At 43.0% G+C, this 10,882-nt stretch overlaps 1 long non-coding RNA gene across 2 annotated transcripts; it reads left to right on the forward strand.

Moving 5' to 3' along the window:
* Positions 1 to 6: 6 nt before the first annotated feature.
* On the forward strand, positions 7 to 8,852 carry LOC137913749 (uncharacterized). Of its 2 annotated transcripts, none has more exons than XR_011106382.1 (3): positions 7 to 106; positions 789 to 929; positions 8,734 to 8,852. It is a non-coding gene; the product is annotated as an uncharacterized lncRNA (long non-coding RNA). The 2 variants fall into 2 exon arrangements; XR_011106381.1 differs by lacking the exon at positions 8,734 to 8,852 and adding an exon at positions 2,505 to 2,629.
* The last annotated feature ends 2,030 nt before the right edge of the window (positions 8,853 to 10,882 follow it).

Below are 10,882 nucleotides of genomic sequence, written 5' to 3' on the forward strand. Positions count from 1 at the left end.
AAGCCCACGTGATTGATAAAGGAAGTGACGTATGCATCAAGCAGGGGAATAACGCAAACAACAGCTGGCTTCACTTGACAGCTGTCTGCAGATTAATTTTAAGAAGGTAAGGCTTCATACTAGTCTCTGAATATATTTAAAATAAATATTCAAAGTGTTAAGCATAGTTATAAAAGTTAAAACAGTTCACCAGACAAGAACCGGCCGGTACAGGCGAAGCTCATGTTAGCTGTCTAGCTAGCTGCGCAGCTTGTTGGTTGTATGGATAAGTATTAATTCTACGACAGAGTTTCACAACAGACGATAATCTATTTAAAGTTACAAAGGTTAGCGCCATAGCTATGGCTAGCTGTCATATTATAAATATTACCCAGTTATTTGTTGGACTAAAGAGTTGTGTCTAAAATCACAATATTCCACCTGGTACCCTCAACAGCATAAATATCACTGGGTAAAATCACAATATTCCACCTGGTACCCTCAACAGTATAAATATCACTGGGTAAAATCACAATATTCCACCTGGTACCCTCAACAGTATAAATATCACTGGGTAAAATCACAATATTCCACCTGGTATCCTCAACAGTATAAATATCACTGGGTAAAATCACAATATTCCACCTGGTACCCTCAACAGTATAAATATCACTGGGTAAAATCACAATATTCCATCTGGTACCCTCAACAGTATAAATATCACTGGGTAAAATTGTCATCGTTAGAGAAGTGCATAGAAAAAAAGGCATGGGGGTGATCATTATTTGTCTTGTGTTTTTAAATCACAGGGTCGCAGTGAACATAATGGCCTCAGACTGGTTCGGTGGTGTTGTGTATGTAAACTGTGGGCTGACATTGGGAGTTTATCAGGGAGAGGTGGCATCTGTTGAAAACGACCCTATCGCAATGGGATCAAAGGTCACTTTCAGGTAAGGAAGAAAGATTATTTTGACAGATTTCATCCTACACATGTTTTTTTTTTAATGCAGATGTAATACATTGTCCTTGCACAGCAGCACACAGCTTTAGAAGGCAATATTATAAATATAAAAAATATTTGTAACTAAATAAAGAGCATTATATAGCCTTGGTGGTGGTATATAGATTGCGCATCTTTATCCACACAGTGAGCCATGTCAGATAGTTTTATATTTGTCCATGTCAGCCAAAAACAAATCTCTCAAAATGTAGAGACTTGTTGAAATACAAAATACAAATGCATGTTGAAAGACATACAAGCGTTCCGAGATACGAGCAAGCCTGCGAGCAACATTTTGCTTTGAGATGTGCGCACTCATCCAGATGCTGACGCTGCAAGCGCTCCAAGCCTGCTTCACTCATTCAGTTATTTTCACTGTATTTGTGAATATTCTTTATAATAATTCATGGGTTCAGAGAAAGGGAGTGGTGAGGATGGGCGTGACAAGAAAAGATGCGTGATGGCAATGGAGATGAAGCACGGCATTATGAAAATTAATGTAAATAAAAATGACCGAGGTGTCCGCGTAAGTGATTTGGCACGCCAGTACGAGATGACTATTATTTCTAAGTCTATGAAAGTGTATGTGCAAGGTTCAATTACAGTATAAAGTGTCTACATAATATACCGTCCAACTCTCGCTGCCTCCCTCTTCCTCCACACTGCGCACTGCTGTTAGCGCTATCGTCTGTCTCAAGGTTAATCTCATAATAAAACCACATTTTATATTATAGTAATACTGCATATCATTTATAATATCATTCTGTATGTGTGTATCTATATAGAAATTAAAAAGTGTATTCCATGGTTATTAGTGTTTTAATTGTTTTCAGTTATTTTATATGGGAAAAATTGATTTGACATACGAGCAATTTTAGTTGCGAGCTTGGTCCAGGTACTAATTATACTCCTATGTCGAGGTATTATTGTATAATATAAGGAAACATTTGGATAGACAGGATATTAGAAGCATTGTGTAAGTCACTCTGTGACTTTTGTCGGAATTTGTTTAAGTCCGATCACTTTCACAGTCAGGATCACTGAACAATGGGGAAGTCAAAGGGGAATCAAACTAGCTAATGGACAATATGCAATACTTTTCGGGCAAGTTGTAAAAATGACCTCTGCCAGAGCTTTTCCTGTGCACAGACGGTGATGCTTGCATAATAGGAAGCCATGGTATTTTTTTTATTTGAGGGGGGGGGGGGGGTGTATTGATATAGCAGACGAATTTTTTTATTCTGTTTTCAACACTCGTAGCTTGTTGAACCAGTGTTACTCCTTTTGTCCCATTCATTCCTATTTGGTGGGAAGAGCATGGAACCAAAACGTCTCACTGTATCTCCCTTTAAGATTCCCATAGCGTGCTAAAGCCTCGTATCAAAGTTCCTCTTTACAATATGTTTGTGACTAAGATCAATAAACATTCCCCCTCCCTTTCTGTGTTTTCTCTTAAAGAAAGCCTGGCTTATTGCCTTTCAATCTCTTGTTCTCTCTTTCCCTCTCCTGTCCACCCCCCCCTCAGTGCTCCGTGCCGGAAATTCCCCCGCCCCCAACAACAGGAAGCCATGTTGTCCCAGTATGCTCGGAAGGTCAACGCGATATCAATTGTGGAAGTTTACCCTTTGAGTTTGTATTTTAATCTCCAGCAATTAGGATGATGGTCAGGGAGCTAATGCCCAAATTACATGGGGACAAAGTGCTGAGTGGCTTGGGCAGGGCTGGTCCTTTCACACGCAATGCCATGCTCAGAAGAAACCCCCAGCCATAAGGAAGGGAAAGCAGGGTGGGCCATTGCTTATATAAGATCACAGATTCCAGAAATGTATCTGACATTGATCTTTCTAGGAGAGAAGGGTGAGAACTCAGAACGAGCTTTTGTGAATAATGGGTAGATCTGCAGAAGCTGAATTGCATTCCATTCCATTCTCAAACAAATCTCATTAAAAGGACATTTTGAGAGACGACCTCTAGAATTTGCCCTTATGAAAGCTGTTCTCATGACCAACGTGTCATCTTTGTATATGGAGTGAAATTTCAGGCACTTGATTTTTAAATCCCTCGTTTTTAAACCTCTATGCATGTTGTGTGGCCTTATTTGGTTTAGCTTCATGCTAATACTGAGCTGCCATGCCATGCTCATATGTTTTGAATACATTACTGCCAAAACTGCCCTTTTCACATCTGAACAACAACACCTCCCATCCATTGATTCTACCTTTTTATACATAACCATGAGGCAGAATAAAAGCAGCTTTTACCACAACCTGTCCACACAAGATCAAAAAGAGCTTCAATGCACATGTAGCGGACACAATGCAGCTTCAGCCCTGTATTATGAGGGACATTCAGATGAACCGGTCCAGTTTATTTTAATCAGGGGGGGGGGAGAGACACCACATGATCTAGATCTGATCGAAATTCAATTGAGATGCATGTTATACCCTTCCACCAAATGTAATTGATTGAATAATTGTTGCATAGTCCTTCTAATTAACAGGGAGACAAACTAGCACCGACCACCTTGGCAGAAGTAATGAAGACGACGAGGAGGCGCTCCTAAAGTATCAGCATTATCATCCAAAGCTGAGGGTTGCCAAAAATGTTACTCAAAATAAAGGATGCAAAAGTAGCTTGGAAGCAACGATATGCAGACTCACAACAATCAGTCACATAACAAATCATTTACCGGTAATCTTTTCCATTCTACACTTAAAAAGGTGCTATCCCAGAAATCACCTCATCTTCAGCAGCTTATCCGGGTCACGAGTTAGGCTGGAGCCTATCCCAGATGACATCTGCCGGAAGGCAGGGAAGACCGTAGATATGTCGCCAGTTTATTGCAGGGCCACACGTAGACAAAGACCCAGTGAATTTAGCATGACATGGGGAGAACATGTAAACTTCACACACAAAGGTGGAATCGAACCAAGGACCTTATTGCTGTGAGGCAATAAACTACGTTCTAAATCGAACTAATGGTTTATTTAGTTTCTTCAGTCTTTTAATATTAATATTGATCAATATAGAAGAGGCAGTTGCGATATTCTTTTGTTGATTCAATTGGTCCTACTACCTTACTACACATTGGAGCCGTGCCCAGTTCATTCAGAGCATGACTCAGCACTTCCTTCTAAATAATAACAATGTTGGTTTGAGTTCGAATTGCTCTACATCCTGGTTAAAAATAAATAAAAACCACCCCCTCTTATCCAAAATGTTGGACCACTTTCAATTATGGTCTACCTGCTACATATAATGAATAGGGGTTTGTAGATCACTTTGTTGTGCACTGTCTGTGTTTACACTGAATTTAGTCACATTGATATTACTTAATATTTTATGCGAGTAGTGGTGGAAACACTAATTACCAGTTGACGTATCGCCTCATTAATGAGGGGAATAAAACCTTTGTCACTGAAGTGGTTTACTGTGATATTGAGGCAGGACTTGCATCCGCTCATAGTTTGTGAGTGGCTCTGTAGCAATGTGAGTGTATTGTGGCTGTGTGCACTGCCTTGCGTGAGAGTCCAAAGCACCTTAGCTGTCACGCTGACAGTAGCGTGCGATTGTGCCTCCCTGTCTCTTGGTTAGCGTGAGAGCTCAGCATGGCTAGGGTTGAAGGCCAGGTTTTTCCAGTTTTTCCTTTTTTTTGTTCTCTGTTCATTGAGCTTTTAGTTTTTTTCCTTACATGTATTTAAACTTTATTGAGCACCACTCAGTCAAAAACCCAAAACATTTTTACACACAAAGGACCCTGCGAAATGAGTTTTAACTTGGGAATAATAGTAATAGACTAAACGCTATGAAATAGCAGATAGATGACAGTGACACAGGTCACACCAAAAAAATGCAATGTGATGAATGGCGGTGCTGGAGGGCTTACGAGGACCAAAGACAGCGAGTGATTCGGAGATGAGGATCTGGAGGATCAGCAACAGAGCACATCAGGGGAGCAGAAGCCCCGGTCCTGTCGTCACGATGAGGGGAAGCCCATTGTGCCTCAGCATGGGGGGGAGGGAGTGCTGTACTGGTAGGAACTAAATGCATATGCAGAATAGAAACAAAGCAATCTAACCATAAAGGATTAGGCTCAAGCAATGCTTATTTTTGCCTATCCTTATTCAATCAATGTGCTAATAAACTGAATAAGCTTATTGAATAAATCAAGCTAGCCAATAAAAATCATACACAGCCGTTTAGTACAATTCAGACAAATTACACATTGTGGTAATCACGCACAATCTTATTTTTAAACTCTTAGATAAATACAATGTTTAAATTCATCTTGTAGTCCATCCCATAACTTAACACCCACACCTGAAAACACATCTGGACTTCACATTGGTTCTTACTTTAACATTTTCAAAAAATAAAGAGATTGTAACAAATTTCCCTTAGTTTAAAGAAACTCTTCCTTGAATTAGGAACAATATTTTGATGTTGATAATATCCCTTCATTTTAAAGTGGGATGATCCAGTTCTCTCTGAGTGTTGCATAACTTAGTGCAGCAGACATAAGATAAGCATACCGGTTGCTAGCGCAGGTTCTGGAGTCCACGGTGGGAGAGAAACGGCTCACTTGGATCAATGAGGAAGTGGAGGGTGGCAATAGTGAAGGAACTGTTTTCTGCCGTATGAGTTGCACTTACACTAGAAGGAACAAACAAGATACGGAAAATGTTCAGTATGCAAGAGGATTTGGACAAATCTGCCTGTTTTTGATGCTTAATAGAACATAATAGATTGCTAAGTAACGTCTTTGGTGAAATCTGGTGATGATGGTAGATACGAGCCACGTTAGCCGACTCATTCCTCAGGCTTTGCAGGTGATAAGATGGTTGTAGAGCGTAGGTTTTTTGCACTAGTCTTTAGCTGATGGTGGTAACACAGGGCAGTTCAACAGCAACAGCTGTCTACAATTTAGAAAACCGAGCTGCCCAGTAGAGCCGCCTTTTCTAGATCTGCTTCCCATGACTGTCATCATAATCCCCATCCTCTGCACTCTGTAATTAGCATGCCGCTGCACAGCCTTACATAAACAGCACCTCTGAAGCAGAAACAAACCAAGTAGCTCTTGACCTGGAATCTCTGGCAGTAAACAGCTAAATCAACAATACAGAAGTAGAGAGAAGAACAGAGTGCCAGGGAAGTTCTGTCAGGCCTGCTCTTACCGAGTGCTGTTTAGGTCCCCAAATGTCTTGCTTTTCCTGTGGTGTGATTGAGTGTACATTGAATCCTTACTGCAAACAAGCAAGGCCACTTCCTATTTAGTCATCTATTTGGCGCGATCTTTTCATGCAACTGCAAGATTTCAGGTAAAGCAGGAAATCACTTGGCTCAGGAAACGTGGTGATGTTAAGCATGGGGGGGTGAGACATTTTAATTTGACAGGACGGGAGCTACATTTATTAACAGAAAAACCATTGATATATAGCATGCTGTGTTCTTAATTGATTTGTGTAAACACAGTCCAAAGAACCAACATTAAGCTGTTGGCTCTTAATATATTTTCCCAAACTGGCTTTAACAAGAATCTGACAGATTACTGCATGATTCTGACAAATTGCTGCATGATTCTGACAGATTACTGCATGATTCTGACAGATTACTGCATGATTCTTTTCTATTCACTGATGAACCAGCACTGTGGATTGATTTAAGTCTCGTCAGTTTCCTTGCCATGGTTGAAAGATTGCTTCCAGCTCAGTTTATTTTAGTGCTGCTGCATACTTGTGACTGCTTGCTTTAGCTAGTTACCTTTTGAGTTTGTTTGCACACAAAGTGTGCGTGCGTGCGTGCGTGCGTGCGTGTGAGAGAGAGAGAGAGAGAGAGAGAGAGAGAGAGAGCATATGTAGTTAGATGAGAATGGTGTTTTAGGTGCACCTGATGGGAAAGTTGAAAAGCAATTAGCACATACTAAAGATGGCCGGTTGCAATTGCATGCAATTCATAATCAGGGTTTCTTTCATGCACGAGGGGCAACTGATGTTATTAATTTAATTTAATTCCATGCAAACTTGAGATATGTCATCAATAATCATCCCTCATTCACTTTAATTTCTTCCCATTTTGTCCAGATGTTGGGAAGGATAAGAAAAGGCAGTGTAATCAGGGATGGGAATGTTGTCATCTCAGATTTGCAAAACAATTAAACTGTCTGGTGTTATGGTTTTTGATTTGTTTAGAGAGTGTGTTATTCATAAAACCTTCCGTTTTCAGGGCTTTGTTTGATTTCAGACTTTTTTTTATTCTGTAGCTAATGGCAGATAGCAATTCATAAAAAAAACCCTGAATTGCCTCCACTGTAATGTCTCCCCCATGTTTTGTCCTCCCCAATCTCTCACCACGAGCCGGCGGGATACAGGTGCAGGTGTTCATTTGTATATAATGTCTGTCCCCTTTTTGTCACGCAAACTTGCTCTGTGTTTTGCCTGATCTAGTAGCCGATGTGGGGGGTCCAGCTCAGTGCGGCTTTATCCGGAGCTAAGGGTTTTGGGATTGGTCAGTGTCATGTGATGGTGCGTGTGAACTCATCGTCTGTGGGGAATAGGTGTCTCACTTTGGCTGCCTCGTGTTTTGTAAAGGCTGCCAATCTTGTCTTTGTTGCTGCAGACAGCATTGACAAATAGGAGAGGAAATGGAGAATCTTCTGTGATGGGAACAAGATCAGGAGGGAGGAAGGGCTTTTCCCTGGGGAACGGGTTCCTCGCACGGGTGTCTGTCTGTAAACATACCTATTACCCCTTGGGAACCTGAGAGCCTGTTTGTCTGTAGATCTATGTTTGTTTTATCTCAGAGGACACATTATCTGGGTTTTATCTGCACTCCAGCTGTCCTCATTACACTTGTGAAGATATTTTGCAATTCAGGTCAAATGTAAATTGTAAGAATATAAGAATTCAAGTATTTGAGTGACACTGCATCCTTTTTTCAGTAGCTCAAATATGTTTCCACGTTACACAGACCTTTCCCCAACCTTTCACTGTTTCTCGTTAAACAGATAGCATATATCTCATCCTAACATTTCTTACTACTTGTAATTACCACTGTGGTATAAGATCAGCTCTGTTAAGATGATGGAAGAATTAGAGTACTGTGGATTTGAGCTACCGTGAGCAATGCCAGGCTCATTGGCTTGGTTTTAACATAATAACTTTGATAACAAGGGAGGAATGTTAATCACTGTGACACTTTACATAGGTCATTTTTGAGCATTGAATATAGTGCGTCACATTTTCAATAATTCCTTTGATCTGTATGCGCTCTATGACCTGACGACCTGAGTCTGTGGAAGTGAACTGCCCTCCGTCTTGTCCTGTTCTCTTTTTGCCTCTCATTACTGTAATTACTTGTGATCCTCGTGTTCCATGTGAGTCTAAAGTTATGTATATGTTAGTTTTGTGATTCACATTATTCCTTGTCTTGAATGTTCTTATTTATTTTTATTGTATTGTGTTTCGTGACCCTGTGTTTTATGTCAACCTGTCTAGGGACAACAGACTGAAATTAGCCTTTGGCTATAATCTGGCATATTTACACATTTTTATATGTTCATTAATATGTACTGTCCCTATTTAAATAAATAAATATTGCTATTACCTCAAACAAAGAGGTCATGTGTTACATATGCAGCTGCAATGCTCTTCACGTGCCCTTAACGATAGTTGCGTTATGTTACATTACAAATGACTACGGCTAGACTAGCTTTGATCATCTATCGATATCACCTTGTTATTTCCCGATGCATTCAGGCCTGGTGGATCCCAGTGTAGCGTATGAGCTTCACGTCCGTTAGCGGCTGTGTCTTCAGCGCAGGCTGGAGACTAGAGGTGTTTGTTCCAGTCAGATGGTGCTGGGTAAACTGAACAGGTAAAAAGACCCTTTCTAAGATTTATAAACTCCTCTCAAGCACAGATACGTTACTTCTTCCCATCTCAAAATGGGAGACGGATCTGTCACTAACCCTAGATCATGACTTTTGGACACAAATCTGTGAAAATGTATTTAAAATGACAAAACACAGAAATCTTCAACTCATCCAGTATAAGATCCTTCATAGAACACACATTACTCAATATATGATGAAGAAAATGGGCTTCTCTGAATCTGACATCTGTTCTCAATGCTCCCAAAATACTGCTGACACTTATTTCCATGCCCTATGGTTGTGCTCACCCGTCCAGGATTTCTGGGTCGCAGTATCACATAGACTGTCGTCCATCTTAGATTGTACGTTCCCTTTATCTCCGATCTCTTGTCTACTCGGTGACTTGGCAGAAATCGTTATTTCTAAGAAATATACGCACCCCACACTCGCAGCCCTCGCCATCGCCAAGAAAACAATCCTCGTTAACTGGAAAAATAAACAGTCTTTAAACATCAATCATTGGTTGAATCTCCTCATAGAACACATATCAATGGAGAAAATCTCTGCCTCTAAAAAGATAAATAAAAAACATTTTAAATATTTTACAGAAAGCTGGTCTCCTTTTATTAAATCATTAAATATAAATATTACAACCTGATTCTGCCTGCTAGCGAAAGCCACCACAACGATGTAAATGGTAATGCTGCTTGTTTCTGTTTTCTGTATCCAGGACCGAGTGGGCCTCAGAAATACATCGTCGCCCAGCCATTCTAACTTTCTATGTTTCAGCTCCAGTCTCCAGCTCAATGTTCTTCACACAAGGATGGTTGATCTCCGGGACTGTTGGCATGCTGGGCTAACTCTTCAGGGGCTGTCCCCGTGGCTTGATATGTGCAACCCGGCCCCTCGGGTCTCTGCTGGGTGGCGCATGCGTCTCGGGCGGCCGCCGGTGTTCCGCTAGGCTGCCATGCGGGGGTGCTGGCCTATGCGTTCGGGATGGCACTGAGCTGGCGCAGTCTGTCACTCCTCTGCTGGTAGTAGCGGCCGGGGTCCGGCTGGTGACCTGGCGTGGCCATGGCCCCCTCACCTCCCCTCCCTCCTCCCTGACCTCTCTCCTCCACCCTCCCCGTCCCCTGCTCGCCCTCTTCTCCTTGGTCTCGTCTCCTGTCCTGCCTCCCCCTCGCCCCTCTCCCCTCTCCTTCGCCTCCCTTCCTCTCCCCTCGTGGTCTCCCCCTTCCCCTCTCTCCCCGCATCTCCTCTTCCGGCATCCTGCTTCCCGCCGGGGCCTCGCGGCTCCCTCCTTCCTGGGGGCTTGATTATGGGGGATGGGTGGGATGCGTCGGGGGCGGCGCTCGATCCAGGCCCTGTGCATGGTTGGGCCCTCTGACACATGTGGGTGGGATGGGTGAGGCTGGGGACTATGGTCGGGCTCCCTCCTCCCCCCGCCTGGTTGGCTGGGGCCTCATGTGCTGCGCCTCTTAACTCACCACCTTAGCACAACACATTTGTAAATATACACATAGGGACATGCACCTGGGGGGCCTGGTGCTGGGGGGCGTTCACCGAGCGTCCCTCTGCAATCCCCCCCCCCCCATTTTAATGCACCACATGGGGTTACGTGGGTGCTAGGCGGGGAGATAAGGGGGAGGGCGCAGGGCAGGAGTGCGCCGTTGCCCTCCTCCGCATCCCCCGTCTGGCCCCTCCTGCCCCAAATTTTAACGCACTACATACATGTGTATATAGCACCTGGGTGTCCACACATTCACGGTGTTGGGAGGGTTCCCCAGTCTGGGATCTGGGGAGCCATATAGACAGGGTATGGGGGGGGGTTCACAATCAATTTATTTATCTTTGGCCTTGGCGCGGCATGTGGGGCCTTAGCGGGCTGGGCTTGGGGTGGGACGGTGGTCCGGCCTCCTGCTCCCTACTCTCCATCCCAGGGAATAATACTCTCCTCCCAAATGGCTGTATAGGGTCGGATAGGGCTGAAGCCCCTGCACTGTCTACTCCCGTTCCCCAGACGCTGGTTCGCT

Source organism: Brachionichthys hirsutus, unplaced genomic scaffold (genome assembly GCF_040956055.1).
Source record: "Brachionichthys hirsutus isolate HB-005 unplaced genomic scaffold, CSIRO-AGI_Bhir_v1 contig_197, whole genome shotgun sequence".
Classification (NCBI taxonomy): Eukaryota; Metazoa; Chordata; class Actinopteri; order Lophiiformes; family Brachionichthyidae; genus Brachionichthys; species Brachionichthys hirsutus.